The following is a 20,855-nucleotide window of genomic DNA, read 5'->3' as shown; positions in this document are numbered from 1 at the left end:
TCTTATTCTTTTTAGATGGTTATAGTATGAGCTAGGCTGGGACACAACCATTTACTCTGCCATACTTTGACAAAGGCTATAGCCAGTAATCAAATAAAGCCAAAAGATGACCAAGATCTGGTTTTAGAGTTTTCATTGAGGTTCTTATCAGTGAACTTTACGGAACTTTTGGAACTGGGAAGGCAACAGCTTTGTTCTGCATGACCACTCGATTCCTCTCTCTGTCTGCCATGAAAACAATTACTAAAATAAAAAATAGAAAGCAAGGAAGAAAAATTTTAAGTATTAAAAAAGCAGTAGATGGAGCAAGGTTGACTCCTGCTTCCAAACAGAATGTCATTAATTCAACCACACTAAGTGAGGACTAAGTCAATTGCTCAACAAACTCTATTCAGTATTAACTATGGGATTACTGGGGCAGCTAGGTGGTACAGTAGATAGAATGCTGGGCCTGAAGTCAGAAAGATGAATCTTCGGAAGTTCAAATGCAGCCTGGGACAGCTATTAGCTGTGTGACTATGGGCAAATCAGATGATCCTATTTGCCTCAATTTCCTCATTTGTAAAATGAGAAGGAAATGGCAAACTACTCCAGTATGTTTGCTAAGAAAACCCCAAATGAGGTTACAAAGTTTCAGAGTGACTGAAAAATTTCTGAATAAAAACAATAATGTAATTACTAACAAACTCTGAGATATAAAGTATAAACCCTCAAAACATTCACATTCTATCTATTGATCAACTCCTAATTTGTAAGAAACATTAAAAAAGGACTACTGTCTTCCTGTGCAAATCATAGGTCCTCTACACTTTCTCTTTTGGTGAAGTTTTGGAGTTGGTGTTTTCGTTGGATTTTTCTGAGATGAATTTCTCTAAATCTTTCATGAGAGATGAACTAGCATACTAGAAGACCTCCTCTGAATTTTTTTAATATTTCCTGGAAATTGGATCAATTTATATTGCAACCTGGTTTGGTTTGAAAATAATCCAAGTCTTTGAGGTCATCATTCTGAAATCGTGAATAACAAACATGATTTTTCAATCTTTTATTTCTCCATGGGTTTTGAGCCTCTGCACATTTTCTGCATAAAATAATGATACAAAAATGTATGCAACATGAATACTGATAAATTCCACTTGGTGAATGAGGATCTTTGTAGAGGGTAGATTGTATCTGACCAGGGGTCACTTTGAGGTTGCATGATATTTAGAGGCCAGAAGAGGGCAGCAAAGTACTGAACTGAGACAGCAGGTCTGGGTCAAGTAGTTTATCATAGTCTCAGCAGGGCAGCAGTTGTTCAGTTGAGAAAGTGGGATCCCATGAATACACACATGTCTGGCAGCAAGGACTCATAGAATGAAAGAGTATTGCATTTATAGTAAAGGAATTTAATTATGAGAGCTGATTTTCATAAAGTACAGATCTTAACCTCCTAGTCAATAAACTCCAGTGGCTCCCTATTACCTCTACTATTCAAAGCTCTATTTAGCATTTAAAACTCTTTACAATTTAGCCTAATCCTACATTTTCCAACCTTATTATACAAGATCCCTCTCCATACATACTCAAACTAGCCTTTTTTGTTATTTCTCATCTCTGTGCCTTATACTGGTTGTCCTCCTTGCATGACATGTGCTGCCATCTCACTTCCCCCTCTTTGAAACTCTTGTTCCTTCAACAGTAGGTAAATAGCATTTAAATGTCTATTATGACATGGGCATTGTACTAAGTTCTTCAAGACTCACTTCAAATATCATCTAAATAGGATCTTGTAGTTCCTTTTTATCTGCTAGTGTTGTCTCACAGAGGTTATCTCATATGTTTTGTATTAAGAAAAATTGTTATTTTATCATCATATTCATAATCAGTTGTTAAATTAGAACCCAGGTTTTTTCCTCCTTTTATTTCCTCAATTGGTGCCCAGTTCATGCAAAAGATCAATCAATCTCTGAAAGAAATGACTGATCAATCACATTGACCTAACCCTTGAAGAATAGGCTCCTGTACTTTGGACTGGACCCCAAAGAACAAACAGATTTGACTTCTGTTTAGAGTGTAAACAGAATCCAGTCTAGTTGAGTTCTTACTCTAAGGAAATGAGCCCCAGTCCTTGTAACCCTCCATTAGAATTTAAGATGACTCAACTCGGGAAGTAAAAAACCAAACAGAGTGGTCTAGATCAGTGCTATACAAAATAAGGCTACATGAGGCCCACAGTGGGCTTTTATGCAAACCCACCTGTGGGTTTCAATTTTCATGAGCAAAAAAATAATAATAATAATTTTTATGGAATACATAGTATATTTTTAAATTTCATCTCAAATAATCTCATTGATGTTAATTTTCTTTGGTATTTTAAAATAGTATTATGAACGGAACATATCTCATAGAATTTTCAAATGATCTGTGGAATGAGTTCCATCTGTATGATACAAACTAGTCTGTATGCACCTACCTTGATACTGTTGTGTTGTCTCTTTGTTGTTTTGTATTTGCTTTCATACTTCATGCCTTCACCTGTCTTATTGATGATGCACGTTCCTCCACTTTCTAAGAAGTTAAAAGTACCATGACTTTTCACAGCACTTGCTAAACCTAAATAAGCTAAGACAGCAAATTAACTATTATATTAATGTAATATATTTTTTATTCTGGGTGCAGACCTAGAATAATTATTTTATTTTGATGTGTCCCTAAGATAACCTGAAGTGAGACAGTTCTGGTATAGATGAAGATGTCCTCTGTTCAGAATGCTGGAGGTTGCTTAGTCTCATGATCAAGCAACATTCTCAAGAGAAGGAATTGAAGACCCTTATCCCTCTTCCTCATTAAACAGCAACAAAGTAGGGCTGATTTACACTTTCCAAAGGCATCCCCTTTTGCAAAAGTATTTAGAGTATTCATTGTTTCCACTGGTGATCTTGGCATTCTGAGAGAAAGCACTATCAATTTACTGTTATTAGTTAGTCTAATAAATATATTGATTATTAATTACCCTGACAGAGAGAAATTCTGTCTCTTGGGGTTTTCAGTTGTCACATTATGTACACACATATACATAATACAATGTGTATGCATATTAACACCTATTTTTATTGTACATGGGTATATATGTATATATACATACATGTATATATGTATATATCCATGTATGTTTATATTGTATACACATATACATGTGTGTATATAGAACCACATTTGTGTATGTGTGTGTGTGTACATGGGTCACCTGTTAGGATTGCTTTGCTTTTTGTCTTTGTGACAAACTTATAGCAAAATGTCTAGCCCATTAGGATGCATTGATTCCACAGGTATGGGGGAAATTCTTACTAGGAATTCTATTGAAAATATTCTTCTACTAATGGAGATCATTACCTTCTCAGAAAATGATAGTCTTGAAGATTTACCTGGAGACAACAAGAGATGAATTAACTTGTAGAGGGTCCCACAGTTAGTAGACAATAGATTCCAAATCCAAATGTCTTTGAAGTCATTTATTTTTGCCCTAAATCTCTCAGTGTAAAGGGAGAGTCCTTAATATATATTTATTGATTGACTAGACCAATCTCATTGATTCTGTGGCTTAGCTCTTCCAAGTATGGGTTTCTCCATCTATTAAAATGTTTGTAAAAATACTTCCACAATCTATATCAAGGGTCATTTTAAATAATATGGGCTACTGAATTTACTGAGAAGTCTAAGTGGGAAAACAAAGCATTAAATCTAAGTCTCAAGATTGCACATGGTCATGACAAAAATGGGCCTGGAGAACAGATAAGACAATTTCTGTTGAGTTATGATATCTGAGTCATCTGAGTAAGTCAAGCACACAAATTCAATGACTAAAGCATCATACCCCTTTTCTTTTCAACTTCTACTTCAAAGGCTTATAGATTTAGAAATGTAAGGGATCTTAGAAATCTTTCAAGACAAACTCTACCTTTCCCATTTTATAACTTAGAAGACTAAAGCTCAAAGAGGAAAAAGGGGGCTGGCAAGTTGCTAGTATCCCTCTGTATTAGACTGTTTCCTATACAAAGATCTAGTCATGTCATTCCTCTTTGCTCAAGAAGTCATTAATCCCTCCCAATTGCCAATTAAGTAACATTCATACTTCTTTACCTCATAATTAGAGAGGTAAAAAATAGAATTTAGAACTCAGAACCTTAAAAGAAAGTGTTAACAGCGGCTAGGTGGAACAGTGTATAAAGCACTGGCCCTGGAATCCAGAGTACCTGGGTTCAAATCCGGTCTCAGACACTAATAATTACCTAGTTGTGTGGCCTTGGGCAAGCTGCTTAACCCCATTTTCCTTGCAAAAACCTAAAAAAATGTTAAAAAATGGTTAAGAATGTAACTGGGGAAAAATAAAATATATTTTAAACAAAAAAGACAAAAGGGCTAAGTCAAAATCAAACTTATGACCAGGATGTTGAAAATGGGGATGATATTACTTAGCAAATTGAAATCAGAAGCCAATTTTAGAGGAAAGGTGAACTAGTCAATTTTGTCAAAGAAATCTAGATGTAGTGTTCATTTCACTATATTCCACTGAGGCTGAGAATTCAGGTAGAGATCTTCTGGAGGCAGATAGAGCTCAGCAGAGTGTCAGCATGGAAGATAAAGATCTAAGAAATACTCAGGACATTATGAAGAAAGAGAAATCAGTGGAAAGCTATTGTCCATTTGTGGGATAATAAATGTTAGCAGTTGTGAAAATGGAAAGAAAGGAACACTGTTGTTCAGTCATTTCAGGAGTGTTCAACTTTTTGCTATCTCATTAGGTGTCTTCTTGGCAAAGATATGGGAATGACTTGCTACTTCCTTCCCCAGCTCATTTAAAGATGAGGAAACTGAGGCAAATTGGGTTAAGTAATTTGCATATGATTAAGCAGTTAATTAGCATTGTGAAATCACATTTGAACTCATCTTCCTAACTTTAGGCACCCACTATGTCACCTAGTTGACCCCAAAAGAAGGAAAAAATACATAAAAGGATTCAAAAGGTAGAATCTAGAGGACTTAATAGATGAAAAAGTATAAATATGAGAAAGAAAAATCAAAGATTAATATTATTGTACCTGAGAGAATCTGTTAAAATTAATTTGTACAGGATGTTCAAGGAGGACTAGTATCTGTGGTATGAAGGCTTGCTGAGTCTGTTTTAAGACTATCCATCCATTTTTTGCATTTACGTATCACCCAACTAGGAATTGTGGCTCCAAGAAGCTGTAGCATGCTGTAGTATGCACAATGACCACACCCCAATAAAATCATCTCAGCAGAGATATTAAATATATAGTAGATGGAAATACCATATAGTCCCTTGAAAGCAGAAAACTGAAATTCAAGATAGGGCGTATCTTGGAAAGGTATCCATAGAAGTGATAATGAAACCAATGGAGTAAAGACAGTGGACAGGAGAAACTGTTTGCTCCCCAGTAATAATGCAGTCATTGGAGAACATCACACTCTACTTGTGTTTTAAATTACTGGCTATTCTATTACTTTTTTATATAAAAGTATTTTAATCATGAGATAAGTTATATATTTAAATAATATAACTTATAACAAAATTTAATGTGAAAAAATATATTACTACTGCAGGGTATAAAGTGTTCATAAAATGGCTGCCTAAGTACAATCATATTTTTTTTCAATTCAGTGCTTTATAAGTTAAATAGAAGTAAACATTCTGATGAAATAACATCTGAAGCACCAGAGCATAAAATTAATATGCGTCAAATAGCAGGAAGGAGCTGATCAGTTGATACAGTGTTCCATAAAGTTTTCATGCATAATTTAAATAAAGCTGTTCAGCAATTCATGGGTCTACCAAGAAAGGTGCCTTTTACAGCTAAATTATGAAGTATATTTGTTTAGAATGTAATATACTCTTTGCCCCTGAAAAGTTTAACTAATTCCACTATTATGTGATTGATAGAAGTTTCGATTTCATCATGGCTAGCTCTCCTTGTTCTGTTAGGAAATCATTTATGTTCAATGACATAAAGGCAATGAGTCTTTTTTCTTGTTTCTATGCCATAGGTTGGTAATGCACATTTTTTGAACTATTCATCAGAAAGTTCTAGAAATACTAATGAATCTAAAAGAATAAAGAATCTAGGTATGGAACTGGTAGAACTAAAAATCTTTGAGATTCCTTTCAACTCTAAGATTCTATGATACTCAAGAACAAAATTAAATGCAAAAACGAAAGCACCTTGACACCACTTTCTGAAATTGAAAATGAGTTAAAGCAGTTTATTGGTCAAAGCATAGCAAAATGAACTCCTTATACTTATGTCTGCTTTCTTTCAGAAATCTAACCTATTATCTCAGAAATTTATAATTTCCAAAGGCTTTCTGATTTACTAAATGTGTTCAATAAATTATCATGTATTAGATAACTGTGAAATTTAATATAATTTTTCCTACTGTTGACTCAGCCCTATCATTAGGGGAAAAAAATCAGTCCATTATTCCATTCATTGCTAATTCAAGGGAAATTCATAAGCCATTATGAACCAAACCCTCCCAAGATTGGTAGGGCTTACCCACATTTGGAAGTACAAAAATATTCATAGTATGGAAGAAAAAACTGAAATAATAGAAATGGGAGTAGGGAATAAAGAACAAATAAAATGAATGGGAAGGCAAACAGAAGAATATTACAAATGATTTACAAGTTCAAATGGGGATATAGAATTGCATCCTGGGGGATGGCTAGGTGGTGTAGTGGATAAAGCACGGGCCTTGGAGTCAGGAGTACCTAGGTTCAAATCCAGTCTCAGACACTTAATAATTACCTAGCTGTGTGGCCTTGGGCAAGCCACTTACTTAACCCCATTTGTCTTGCAAAAACCTAAAAAAAAAAAAAGAATTGCATCCTTGAATAATAGAGGGTTATCAAACATTCTTGAATAGTAATTTTATATAATCAGACCTGTGCTTTAGGAATATCATTTTTTCATCTGTTTAGAGAATAGATCAGAGAAGAGAGAGATTAAACTTGGAAAACTAATCATGAGTTTCTTGGAATAGATTAGTCAAGAGATTTAAGGATCAGAACTAAAGTAAGAAGGTACATGAGTAGAGATTATGGAATGATACAAAGGATGTTTTAGGGATTAGATAGACAAGACTCAACACCTGATTGGATATGGAACTTGAGATAATGAGAAACGTCAAGAATGACTTTGAGGGTTGTAAACCTTTGACTGGGATAATGATGATGTCATCTACAGGAAAACAAGATGTTTGGAAAAGAGAATAGTTTAGTGGAAAATTCAATCAGTTCTATTTTGACCATGCTGAGAATGCAGCTAGGTGTTTATTTCCATCAGACAACTGATAATGTGCAGCTTAGGGTTGTATATTAAAGATTTGAGAGTAATCATACAGAACTGATCACTGAACCCATAGATGGCAATAAAAAGACCACGGGAGAAAATGGATAAAGGGAAACAGAAGTTCAGGAAAAAACTTGAGAGATACCAGCAGATAGCATGACCTCAATTTCAGTGTTCCTTTCATCCTGATATACTATCTTACTGTTGAACCCATATGAGCATAGGACCATACATCTAGAGTTGGTCTAGAGTTAGAAGGAAACTTTAGTTCAGATCACTCATTTGACAGCTGAAGGAACTAGTCCCAAGCAGGTTGAATGACATCACAAAGATCACAAATGAGATTTGAATTCACATCCTCTGACTATAGTACTAATGCTCTTTTTATTGTGGCATGTTGTGATGAAAAATAATGGTGAGAGAGAATTAAGTTTCTTGAAATGGATTGGGAAGTAAATTTTCTGGAAATTTTTGCTTCTCACAACATAGATTATCTCCAAAAAGTGCTAAAAGTGCAAACCCTTATGTTGAATGGAAAAAATGAATTATGCCTTTAAACACTTCTAACATGCAAATCTATTTCTTCAGGAAGACAGCTTCGCATAATATATATGTATTCTATGAGCATACACATACTTTGTTTAATGCATAAGCTTTCTTTATTGTGATTTCTCCAAATGTTGAACTCCCTATATTTTGTTTTATTCTGCAATTTTTAGTACAGTCTTTCTCAAAGAAGAAAAATTGATTCATATTTTATTTCCTAACATTTTCCAGGAAATTTGAACTTGGAAAAAAGCAGATGAAATTTTTTTTGAACATCATTACTTAGTCTTTTATAATGTTCTCTGTCAGGTCTCATATGGAACATTGATTTGTGGGCACTTAGATATGTCAGACACATTAAAGCCATCAGATAGTAATGCTTGGAAAGAATCAGTTATGATAAAATTCTGTTTTGCCATCTAACTGAATGAAAGAGGGGAAAAAGATAAAAAATAGAATTTAATGAGTACTGACTTCATCAATGCATTTGAAGGGGGAACATGTCTTTAGTCAAAAATAGAAAATTACACTAGAAGATTGCTTCCTGAATTCCTTTGTTAGAAATGATTCAGGTTAATTGTTCATTCTAGAATTATTGCTCCATGGATTTTGCTTTTTTAAAATGATAATTCTACTTTTTTGCATTGCTTCCAAATTATGTGGCAAATAGCCTAGACCCTCACTCCTCTGACTTATTTCAAAATCATATAGGAAATTGTATTTATTTACTGGATACTGTTTTGTTAGGAATCCTTGGCATTGTCAATACAAATGCAAACTAAAAACATGAAAAATTATATGGTGGCATGCTTTTCCGGATGAGACTATTATAACCCTTAGAAAATTTAAATATGAATCAATACTACAAAGAGAAGTAGAATAAAGGGATAAATATTCTCCCAATTCAAAAGAAAATGCGATTTACCATTTCTTTCATCTATTAGATATTTATCTCAAGTATGAGTGGAAAGCTTTGTGTTAAGATTTCATTTTTTTTTTGTTGGAATAGAATTCAATATCTAAAAAATATCTAAATATAATTTACATATAATTGTATGAGGATAGATCATAAAGATGGAAGGAGGTCTTTGTTCAACATCTACTCCAATCTTCCCATATTACAGATGAGAAAATTGCTTCCCAGAAAGGTAAAGTGATTTGCCCAAGATTACACATTATCTTTGTCAGAGTTGGTATTTGAATCTAGGTCCTTTGACTTCAGTCTATTTGGACTCCACAACACTTCCAGAAATCGATTTATAGAATGAAAAGAAGCATGTCTTTCAAAATTCAGACAGAGGGTTGCACTTTGACTCAGAAAGACATAGATTCAAGTCATACTTCTATTCCAACATCCCCAGAAAATTCACTAAATCTCTTAAGTTATTGAGGAGGAAACAGTCCACACTTGTGAGGAATTACTGAGATAATAGGTCCAAATACTATCTCCTTCCCCCACCAAATTAAAAAGAAGTAGTATAGCATTCTGACAGGAAACATGCTACATGCATCTTTTTATTTGAATTAGTGTATTTAGCCAATGAATAAAATAAAAAGTTCCTATTTATAACATATTTACATATATTTACATGAGTCTGTAACTTAGTTTGAACTTCTAAAAAGAAACGTGAGCAGGAATAGAATTTTGTGGACACTTTACTCAATTACCCATTTCAGCCTAGCAGAATGCTTTGATTGTTCATTAGATTGTTGTGAATTGGAGTTCCTACTATCCGTACTCATCTTTTCCTCAAAATTAATAAAAAATGTTTCTAAAGTCCACTTTTTAGAATCCAGACTCATTTTCCTATAGAATTAATATTATAAATCATGATTACAAAATAAGCTATTTTACAAATAGTCATCCAGCTGTTTCTAAAAGATTTTCAGTGAGTCATATGCCACCAGTCCAACTCTTTATGTTGTTTCTGATTGTTAAGAAATTTTTCCTTACATCCATTCTAAATCTGCCTTTCTGTGGCTTCCAATATTAGCGTCTATAGTTGTGTGTTATAGTCCAAACAGAGCAAGTATAATCTTTCATTTATAAGATAGTCCTTCAAATACTGAAAGTACTAGTTGACTGCTATTTTATGCCTCCTAATTTTTTCCCCCAAACTATTACTAATCCCTCTTCCCTGGATGCCAGTCTGAACTCCTTGATCTCTCTCTCTACATATACCCCACTCCTCAAAAACCTTCTATTACAGTTACCTTCAAATTCTATGATTTCTCATGTTACTCCTCTCCTCCTGGAATTCTCTTCTTCCTCACAACTCTTCTATATGCCCCCCCCCCCCCAAAACATTCTAGTCCTTCATATTGAATTGACTACACATTTTAGCTCACATAGACTTTTCACTACTCACAATCCTTTCTGCAACTAGTCAGTATTGTTTCATGTTTGATAATCTTGTCTTTCTTATTATTTATTTTGTATTTTGTTTTCTGAGGATACATGTAAAAACAAGTTTTGACATTTGTTTTTAAAACTTTGAGTTTCATGTTCTTGCCTTTCTTCCCCCCCTTGCCCATTGAGATAGGAAGTAACTTGATATAGACTAAAATATATATAATCATGTAAAACATTTCCATGATAGTTATTTTGTGAAAAAATACCCCCCCACAAAAAGAAACCTCAAGAAAAATAAAATTAAAAAATATGTTTCAATCTGCATTCAGACACCATCAGCTCTTTCTCTGAGGATGGATAACATTCCTGTTGAGCACTGTTGAGAAAAGCTAAGTCATTCACATGTGATCATTCTTTAATATCACTATTCCATTGTATACTGTACATTTCACATTGCATCTGCTCATGTAAACCTCTCTAGGTTTTATTGAGAGCAGCCTGCTCATTATTTGTAACAGCAGAATACCTCTCCATCATAATCACATACTATAATATGTTGAGCTATTCCCCAACTGATGGAAATTCTCTCATTTTCAAATTCCTTGATAGGCCAAAGGTTATGCATGATTCTATAACCTTTTGGGTATAGTTTCAAATTGCTCTATATATAATGGTTGATTCATTGCATAATGCTAACAGTGTATTAATGTCTTATTTTCTCCATATCCTCTTTAACATTTGTCATTTTCTATTCTATCCTATTACCCAATCTAATAAATTTGCATTTCTCCAATCAATAGTGAGTTAAAACATTTTTAATATGGCTATAGATAACATTTATGACCTCCTCTAAAAAGTATTCATATCTTTTAATCATTTCTCAATTAGGAAATGGCACTCATTTGTTATAAATTTGATTCAATACTCTTTGTTTGTGAAATGAGGACTTTATCAGGGAAAATTATTTCAATATTTTTTCCCACACTTTCTGTGGAATACTAACTGTATTTCCTTCCCTCCATCCTATTCCTCTGCCCCTTATTTATTCTATTATCCCCTTTTTTTCACTTGTCCTTCCCCAAAAGTATTTTGTTTCTGACTATTCCCTCCACCAATCTAACCTACCTTCTTCCATCCTCCCCTTACACTTGTCCCTTTCTTCTTCTACTTTCCTGTAGGGAAAGATAGATTTCTCTGCCTAATAGAGTATTTGTTATTCCCTCTTTGAGTCAGTTATGATGAAAGTAAGGTTCACTGACTCCTCTTCATTCACTCCACTACAAAAGCTTTTTCTTACTTCTTTTCTGTAAAATAATTTACTTCTTTTTACTTCTACCTTTCCCTTTCTCCAATACATTCCCCTCTCTTCCCTTAATTTAATTTAATTTAATTTAATTTAATTTAATTTAATTTTTGCAAGGCGATGGGATTAAGTGGCTTGCCCAAGGCCACACAGCTAGGTAATTAGAAAGTGTCTGAGGCTGGATTTGAACTTAGGTTTTCCTGACTCCAAGGCCAGTGTTCTATCTACTGCATCACCTAGCTGCCCCTAATTTTATTTTTTAAGACATTATGCCTTCATATTCAACTCTTACCTATCCCTGACTACATATACTACTTCTAACTGCCATAATGAATGAGAAAGTTCAAATGAGCTATCAGAATCATCTTCCCATGCAGGGATATAACCAGTTCAACAACATTATGCCCCTTATATTTTACCTTCCTTGTTTATGCTTCACTTGAGGTTCACATTTGAGCATCAAATTTTCTGTTCAATTCAGGTCTTTTCATCAGGAAAATTTGATAGTTACATATTTCATAGAATGTTCATATTTTCCCCCAAAAAGTATGTTCCATTTTGCTGAGTAGTTGATTCTTGGTTGTAATTCAAGTTCTTTTGCCTTCTGTATTATTGTATTCCAAGCCCTACAATCCCTTAAAGTAGAAACTGCTGAATTGTGTATTATCCTGATACTGGCATCAAAATAATTAATTTGTTTCTTCCTGGCAAAGTCTGAAATTTGAGAGTCTGAAATTTGACCATAATATTCCTGGGAGTTTTCATTTTAGGATCTCTTTCAGGAGTTGATCAGGGGATTATTTCAATTTCTATTTTATCCTCTGGTTCTAGAATATCAGGGCGAGTTTCTGGATAATTTTTTGAAAGATAATGTCTAGGGTCTTTATTTTTTATCATACTTTTCTGATAAACCAATGATTTTTAAATTATTCCCTCGGATCTATTTTTCCATGTCAGTTGTTGTTTTTTTTCCCTATGAGATATTTCACAGTCTTCTACTTTTTCATTTTGGTTTTGTTTTATTGTTTTTTGATTTCTTTTTTTTCATGGGTGGATCTCATTCTTTATGATAAGTCCATCACAAAAGTTATTTCCATATTTTTCCACCATTGCCATTGCTGATCACAACTCCCTCCTTTCTTATTTCTCCACTACCATGTACTCTATTTTCTCTCTCCTTTCACTATGACTCTGCTGTAGGGTCGCTGAGTGGCACAGCAGACAGATCCCTGGTCCTGGGGCCAAGAAGCCCTGAGCCCCCATACCACCCCTTATGCCCAGAATCCACCTGGCCCTGTGGTCCTGGGCAGGCCTTCCAATCCCAGCCCCTTGTAAGAAGTAAGAAAGAAAATGTGTTATATCTGGCCACTCTTCCCCCATGGTCCATCCTCTCCTCCTTTATTCACATCCCCACCCCTTCCCCCTGCTCCCCCCTCCTTCTTACTCCAGATGTCTATACCCCATTGAGTATATTTGCTGTTTCCTCTCCTAACCATCTCTGATGAGAGCAAAGGTTCCCTCATTCCCCCTTGCCCCCCCCCCTTCCATATCATTGCAATAGCTCATTGTAATAAAAAAAAATCTTATGTGAAATATCTAGGACTATTCCCCCTCTCCTTTTTCTTTCTCCCATTCCATTTCCCTTTTTTTCTATTGACTCCATTTTTACACCATATTTTATCTTTGAATTCAGCTTTCTCCTGTGCTTCAACTATAAAAGCTCTCTCTACCTGCTCTATTAACTGAGAAGGTTCATATGAGTATTATCAGTGTCATTTTTCTAGGCAAGAATACATGCATTTCATCCTCATTAAGTCCCTCATATTTCCCCCCTCTCCTCCCATCTCCATGCTTCACCTGAGTCCTGTATCTGAAGATCAAACCTTCTGTTCAGCTCTGGCCATTCCAAAAGGAACCTTTGAAATTCCCCTGGTTCATTGAAAGTCCATCTTTTTTCCCTGGAAGAGGACATTCAGCCTTGCTGGGTAGTTCATTCTTGGCTGCATTCTAAGCTCTTTTGCCTTCCGGTATATATTATATTCCAAGCCCTACGAGCTTCCAATGTAGCTGCTGCTACGTCCTGTGTGATCCTGACTGCAGCTCCACGATATTTGAACTGTGTCCTTCTGGCTGCTTGTAATATTTTCTCTTTGACTTGGGAGTTCTGGAACTTGGCTATAATATTCCTAGGGGTTGGTTTTTTGGGATCTCTTTCTCGGGGAGATCAGTGGATTCTCTCCATTTCTATTTTGCCCTCTGCTTCTAGAATATCAGGGCAATTTTCCTGTAGTAATTCTTTGAAAATGATGTCAAGGCTCTTTTCCTGATCATGACTTTCAGGTATTCCAATAATTTTTAAATTATCTTTCTTAAGTCTGTTTTCCATATCAGTTGTTTTTTCAATGAGATATTTCACATTTTCTTCTAATTTTTCTTTTTTTTTTGTTTTGAAGTATTGATTCCTGATTTCTGTTAAATTCATCAATCTCCCTGAATTCTGTTCTTTGTCTGAAGGATTTGTTCTCCTGAGAGTTTTCTTATCTCTTTTTCCATCTGGCCAATTTTGCTTTTTAAAGCATTCTTCTCCTCAATAACTTTTTGAACTGTTTTATCCATTTGACCTAAGCTGGTTTTTAGCATGCTATTTTCTTCAGCATTTTCTTTGGATTTCCTTGACTAAGCTGCTGACTTCATTTTCATGTTTTTCCTGCATCTCTCTCCTTTCTTTTCCCAGTTTTTCTTCCAACTCCCTCATTTGATTTTCAAAGTCTTTTTTCAGCTTTATCATAGCCTGAGCCCAATTTCTGTTTTTCTTGGAGTCTTTAGATGCAGGAGCTTGTGCTTCCTCATCTTCAGACTGAGTATTTTGGTCCTTCTTGGGCTCATTTGCAAAATATTTCTCAATAGTCTTCTTTTTGTTTCTCTGCTTGCTCATTTTCCCAGCCTGGGCCTGGTTTGGGGTGTTTCTTGAGCTTTTGGGACACTCCCACAAGGGTCTCAGTGTGTGAGGTTCTATCCTCCCTCCTGGTCTGTGAATGACCATAAGCGCCCCCCTCTGCCAAGGGGCTGATGGGGGAGGGGCTGCTGTTCTATGGCGGGGCCTAGACTGTAATCAGGATCTGAATGTGGTCAGAGCCCCAGAGTCCTGTTTCAGGGGCAGAGGACAGAGCTAAGCAGTCTCTCTTCAATCCCCATCCGCAGCTCAATGGGCTCATTCCCTGGGGGCTCCTGCTTACTGGCTCTGCCTGCTTCTGTTTCCTGGATCAGGGCTGGGGAAAGATGATGCTGCTTGCTGTGTGCCCTTAGGGCTGGGCTCCACCTGCTCCCTCTGGCAGAGGTCCCCCACTGTTCCCCCACTTTGTGCTCGGTGTTCCTCAGGGTGCAGCTCAGGAGACTCCCCCGCTGCTGTGAGCTGAGACCCCCAGTGCCCTGGGGCTGCCTCCAGGAGGCTGAGGTTCTTTGGCTCTGGTGGGCCACCCTTCTGGCGGGCCACCTCTCCAATCCCGGGGAACAGAGCCTTTCTACTCTTTTCCAGGTTACCTTGAGTAGGAGAACTGCCTCTCTGGGTCCCTTTGTGGGTTCTGTCTCTCGAAAGTTTAGTTAGAGTCCTTAGCTGATGAATTTTATCAGAGAGCTCCTAAGACTTGATCCCTTCTTGTCACCACCTTGGCTCCGCCCCTGTTTTTTGATTTCTTATAAAATCATTAGCTTCCTTTTACTAAGTTCTAAATTTTAAGGCATTATTTTCTCCCATCTTTTTCCAACCCAATTCCAAATTTTTAAGGAGTTTTTTCTTCAGGGAATTTTTGTGCTCTTTTCCCATTTATCTCATTCTGATTTTTAAGACATTCTTTTCAGTGTTTTTTGTACCTCTTTTTCAATTTGATTTAATCTTGTTATTAACTTGCTATTTTCTTCAGTATTTTTTTCTGTGTCTCCTTTACCAAACTGCTGACTCATTTTTCATGATTTTTTTGCATTACTCTTATTTCTCTTCCTAATTTTTACTTCTCTTTTCTAATTTCAAATCTATATAGGAGCATTGATTGTTATCTTCTCTCTGTGTGTTTTGATCCTCCATATATATATATAAAATGTATATTACAAAATAACTTTCTATGGTCAGATTTTTATTCCCCTTAGTGTGATCATTTCCCTAGTTTATGACTTGATTTTAACTCTTTGTTAAGGTAGGATGCTGCTTCCAGGGTGGAGGGCACATTTTTCCAAGTTTCTGGGTATTTTTGCAGTTGTTTTCAGAGATACTTCTAGGGAGCTGCTAGTTTTCAGTTCTTTGAATATAGTATGATCTAAATAGACCTTGTACTTGACCTGTGTGCTGGTCTGTGGGTGTCCACAAGCATTCCCTTCTGTCCTGGAACTCTGAGGAGGGTTTCTCTCTCCTGTAGCAGCCAGCTCTGTTGGACTACAACTCCTCCTTCTCCTGGGACTGTAAACCAGAACTCAACCCAGATCTGAGTATGGACAAAGCAATGGAGACCTGCCTCAGCAAAGAGATCCCTGTAAACTCCTTCTGACCCCCTATTATCTGTGGGTCAAAAGCTAGGAAGGAGCTTCCACTGCTGCTGATTCAGAGGCTCTCAAGGCCTATTCCTGGTGTACTGGCATTGGAGCTGTGCTCCTGAGAACTGCTGATCTTAGAATTTTTTAATTTATTTAAGGTACTGGGGTTAAATGACTTGCCCAAGGTCACACAACTAGGTAATTATTAAGTGTCTGAGGCCACATTTGAGCTCAAATCCCCCCTAACTCCAGGGCCAATGTTCTATCCACTGTGCCACATAGCTGCCCCCCCACTGATCGTCTAAGTTGTTCTGTGCTGAAAAATTGATTTTCTTCCTCTTTTTGTGGGTTTGCTACTCTAGAATTTATTTAAAGTTATTATTGAAAGGTATTTTGAAGGGTTTGGGGGAAAGCTTTTGACTTTGCCACAAAGACCACCCCAATCTTGTCTTTCAAGATAAATTTTAAATTCCTTGAGGGTAGAGGTACTTCTTCTATAATCATCATGAAACTAATATTTTGCTGAGCACATAAAAATATTCAGTAAATACTAATTGAATAGAAGATGAATGGATGGATGGATGGATGGAATAATATGCAGTCACAGTCTGCAAATATCACTGGCTCTACTCTATAACTACAGCTGTCTTCATCCCTGTCCAAAAAAAAGATAATACATAACTACGATTTGTGAAGTGATCATAACATTTTATAGCTTCTTATTGGTACAGTTCTGGCTAATGAAGAACAATCTTGAAAGGTCAGTAGGCATAAAATCAGATTAATGAAAGTAACAGATCAAACTACTCTCCAAGAAATGGCACAAAATAAGATGCAAGTCTAATATCAACTGCCCAAATTAGTTAGATGATTTAAAAAGAAAATGACTTCAATTACTCAAAAGTACAGGAAAAATCCCAAATTCGAAGTATGATATATCAAAAAAAATGCTATATGGAAACCACAAGCACAGAATAAAAAGATCCTTACTTGAAAATTTAGATGAAATATTATTTTTAAATTGTTGAATGTAAATTTAAAAAAGTATCTTTATGTTTCAAAGCTACCTAAGAATATTTTTATACTTTCTCCATATATTCTTTCTGGAAATTATTCATGCCACCATTAGATCTATAAAAGAGAGGTTAAAGTTGTCCTTGTTTGCTAACTCATGCTTAAACTTCATGGACACAGAGATATAGTCAAATTTGATTTCCTTAGTGAGTTTTGGCACACATAAAAGTAAATATGTTCTCTATTATTTTAATCCACAAAATTACATCATTATCATCATCACCATCACTCATATTTTATATGAAACTTTAAAACATAGGATCAGAGTACTATTTATCTTCACAGATATATTCCACATTTTATAGATGAGAAAATTGAGGGTCAGAGAAGTGAAATGACATACTCTTGTCACAAATTTATGTCAAGTTTGGGGAGCTGAGTAAGGCCTTTTGAATTTAAGTGCAATGTTTATTTTTTTATTATTTTATTTTTCCGTTATTCAAAATGGATGTATAATGATGCATCATTTCGAATGGATAGTTGGGGATTCACAGTTTAGACAAATGATAAATTTTACAGATAACTAAAACTTGCATTTTAAAATGCATTTTATTTTTAATTTTTGAAGTAAATCACACATTTCTGTAGCATTTCTGTTGTTCTATAGAATAACCAAAAAAATGACTGTACACAAAGCAGCAACTCTATTATATGCAACTTACCATTGCTTTTAAAGGTCATATAAATTTCTTTTTTCCTTTCTTCCCCTTCCCCACACTAGAGATGATAGTCATTAGACAAAATGTGTATGTGTGTGTATGCAAAATTATTCCATACATACTTCTGTATATCAGTTCTTTCTCTTGATGTATATAACATCTTCCTTCAGATGTACTTTATTTTATTTTTTAATATTTTGTTTATTTATTTTTCCAATTGCATGCATCAGTAGTTTTCAACAATAATTTTTTGCAAGTTTTGAATTTTACATTTTTCCCTCCCTGCCCCCCCAATAGAAAGCAATCTAAAATAGGCTAAATATATAAAAAATTCAAATCAAATAGGAAAAAATATTAGATAGAAAAAAACATAATATATAAGACAACTTTTAAAAATTGAAGATATTAAGTTTTGGTCAGCATTTAAACTCCACAGTTCCTTCTTTAGTTATGAATGATATTTTCCATTGCAAATATTTTAGAATTGTCTTTGATTATTGTATTGCTGAAGTGAACAAATCCATCATAACTGATCATCACCCAATATTTTTGTTAGTGTGTATAATGTTCTTCCAGTTCTACTTAATTCATTCAGCATCAGTTCATGAAATAGCCTTTCCAGGCTATTCTGAAGTCCTGTCCCTCATGGGGGGACAATAAAACAATAGTATTTCATCACATTCATATACCACAATTTGTTCAACTATTTCTTTCTTTTTGAAAAAAATTATTTATTTTCATTGATTTGCACATGTATATTTTAAGTTACACAAGTGGTTAACAGTCAGGTTAGCATTGTACATACATATTTTGATAAACATGTTTACAGATTAGTTTTTGGTCTGAGGAATTAGGATTAAGGGAAAGATATACATAAGAGATAATTTTTATAAAGTGTTCATTAGATTCTGAAGGGTTACTTTTTTGTGAGTTTTGTTTTGTTTTATTTTCTTCCTCTGGATGGGGATAATATAGTCCATAACCAGTCTAATAAAGTTTATTTTTTTCTCCTCATAATTTTTCTTTTGCTCTGTTTCTTCTTTCAAAACATGACTATTATGGAAAAATATTTAATATAATTTTCCATGTATTACCTATATCAGAATGTTTACTGTCTAGGGATAGTGCAGAAGAGAGGGAACAGAAAACTTTACAAAAATAAATGCCAAAATTTATTTCTACATGTAATTGGAAAAAATAAAATACTAATAAGAAAAAAAGACAATTTTTAAAAAAAGAATTCTCATCTCTACCAATCTCCAAGATGGAAGCATTCCAATCATACTATGAACTATTATCATTGCCCTGTCTTTACCATTAGAAGGACAATGATTTGCTTTTTAAAAATAATTCCATACTTCTGGGGGTAAACTTGTCAGTAACTTACAGTCCTTAAGTGTTGTCAAGGCATTGAAAGGTCAAGAAATTTGATCATAATAACCCAGCTAGAACAGAGAGCCAGAAATTTGGCAAGAAGACAATTGGATGTATTCACAACTTTATGGATGGCCAGACCCAAAGAGTAATTATGAATGTTTCAATGACAACATGGCAAGAGGTCTCTAATGGAATAAACAAGGAATAGGTACTTGGTCCTTTACTATCTAACACTTTTATCACTGACTTTGGTAAAGAAAGAAATAGAGGACAATTAGAAGATGACACAAAACTAGGAGGGAAAGTTAACATATTCGATGATGAAGTCAGCTTCTATAAAGACAATAACAGATTAGAGCATTGAACTGAATCTAATAAAATGAAATTAAAGAGGGAAACAGGTAAAGTTTCCCATGAAGGTACAAAAAAATTCACTCCACAAATGCTATATAGGGAAGGTTTGTTAAGTCAACGACTTGTGTTAAGAGTATACTATGGCAGTTAAAAAACTAAGGAAAACTCAGTCTTCATTAAGAGGACAATAGTTTCCAGGAATTGGGAAGTGATAGCCCCACTGTACCTTACCCTTGTCAGATTCATCTGGAGTATTAGGTTCAGTTCTTGGACTCACAGTTTAAAAAGAACATTGATAAGTGCTCAAAGTGCTCAAAGGAAAACAATCAGGATGATGAAAGGCCTTGAGTCCATATCATTTAAAGATCAATTGAAGGAACTAGGAATGTTAAGTACAGAAAAGATAAGAGTCATGAGTGACATAATAGTAGTTTTTAAGTATCCAAAGGTCTTGTGAGTATTTTGGGAAAATGGCAGAATAGGTCAGAAGTAGAGGCCCAACAGTACTTATCGCCTTAGCGGAGTGGCACTCTTCTTGTAGTTCCATAGCAGAGGGAAGTGCTTGTAGTCACTACAGACCAAAGTACAGGCCAGGAGAGCAGTCAAAGCCTCTCATAAGACCATGGAGTAATTGACAACTTGCAGGTCCTAGGAGTGGCAGGAAATGGAGTTATCTGTAAAATCAGCTGCAAAACCCTCAAAAGATTGAGATGTGGGGGCGGCTAGGTGGTGTAGTGGATAAAGCACCGGCCCTGGAGTCAGGAATACCTGGGTTCAAATCCTGTCTCAGACATTTAATAATTACCTAGCTGTGTGGCCTTGGGCAAGCCACTTAACCCCATTTGCCTTGCAAAAATCTAAAAGAAAAAAGATTGGGATAGTGTGTCCTACATCCTGGAAGTAGAGGTCCATCTTAACAAAGATTTAAAATCAAGTCATAGGCTGGGGAAATGAGCAAACAACAGAAGGGGGAAAAAATCTGACCACAGACAACTACTTTGATCATATGAAAGATCAAAAGGCACATTCAAAAGAAGATAACAAAGTCAGAGAGTCTGCATCTAAAGTCTCCAAGAAAATATGAATTGTTCTCAGGTCAAGGAAGAACCAAAAAAAGATTTTAAAAATCAAGCAAGGGAGATAGAGGAAAAATTGGGAAGAGAAATGAGAGCGATGTAGGAATATCATGAAAGCCAAGTCAGTAGCTTGGTGAAGGAAATTTCTTCCAAAAAAAATACTGAAGGGATGACTAGGTGGTCCAGTGGATAGAGCACTGGCCCTGGAGTTGGGAGTACCTGAGTTCAAATTCCGCC

Source organism: Macrotis lagotis, chromosome 1 (genome assembly GCF_037893015.1).
Source record: "Macrotis lagotis isolate mMagLag1 chromosome 1, bilby.v1.9.chrom.fasta, whole genome shotgun sequence".
Taxonomy (NCBI): Eukaryota; Metazoa; Chordata; class Mammalia; order Peramelemorphia; family Peramelidae; genus Macrotis; species Macrotis lagotis.
This window is presented reverse-complemented; position numbering follows the sequence as displayed.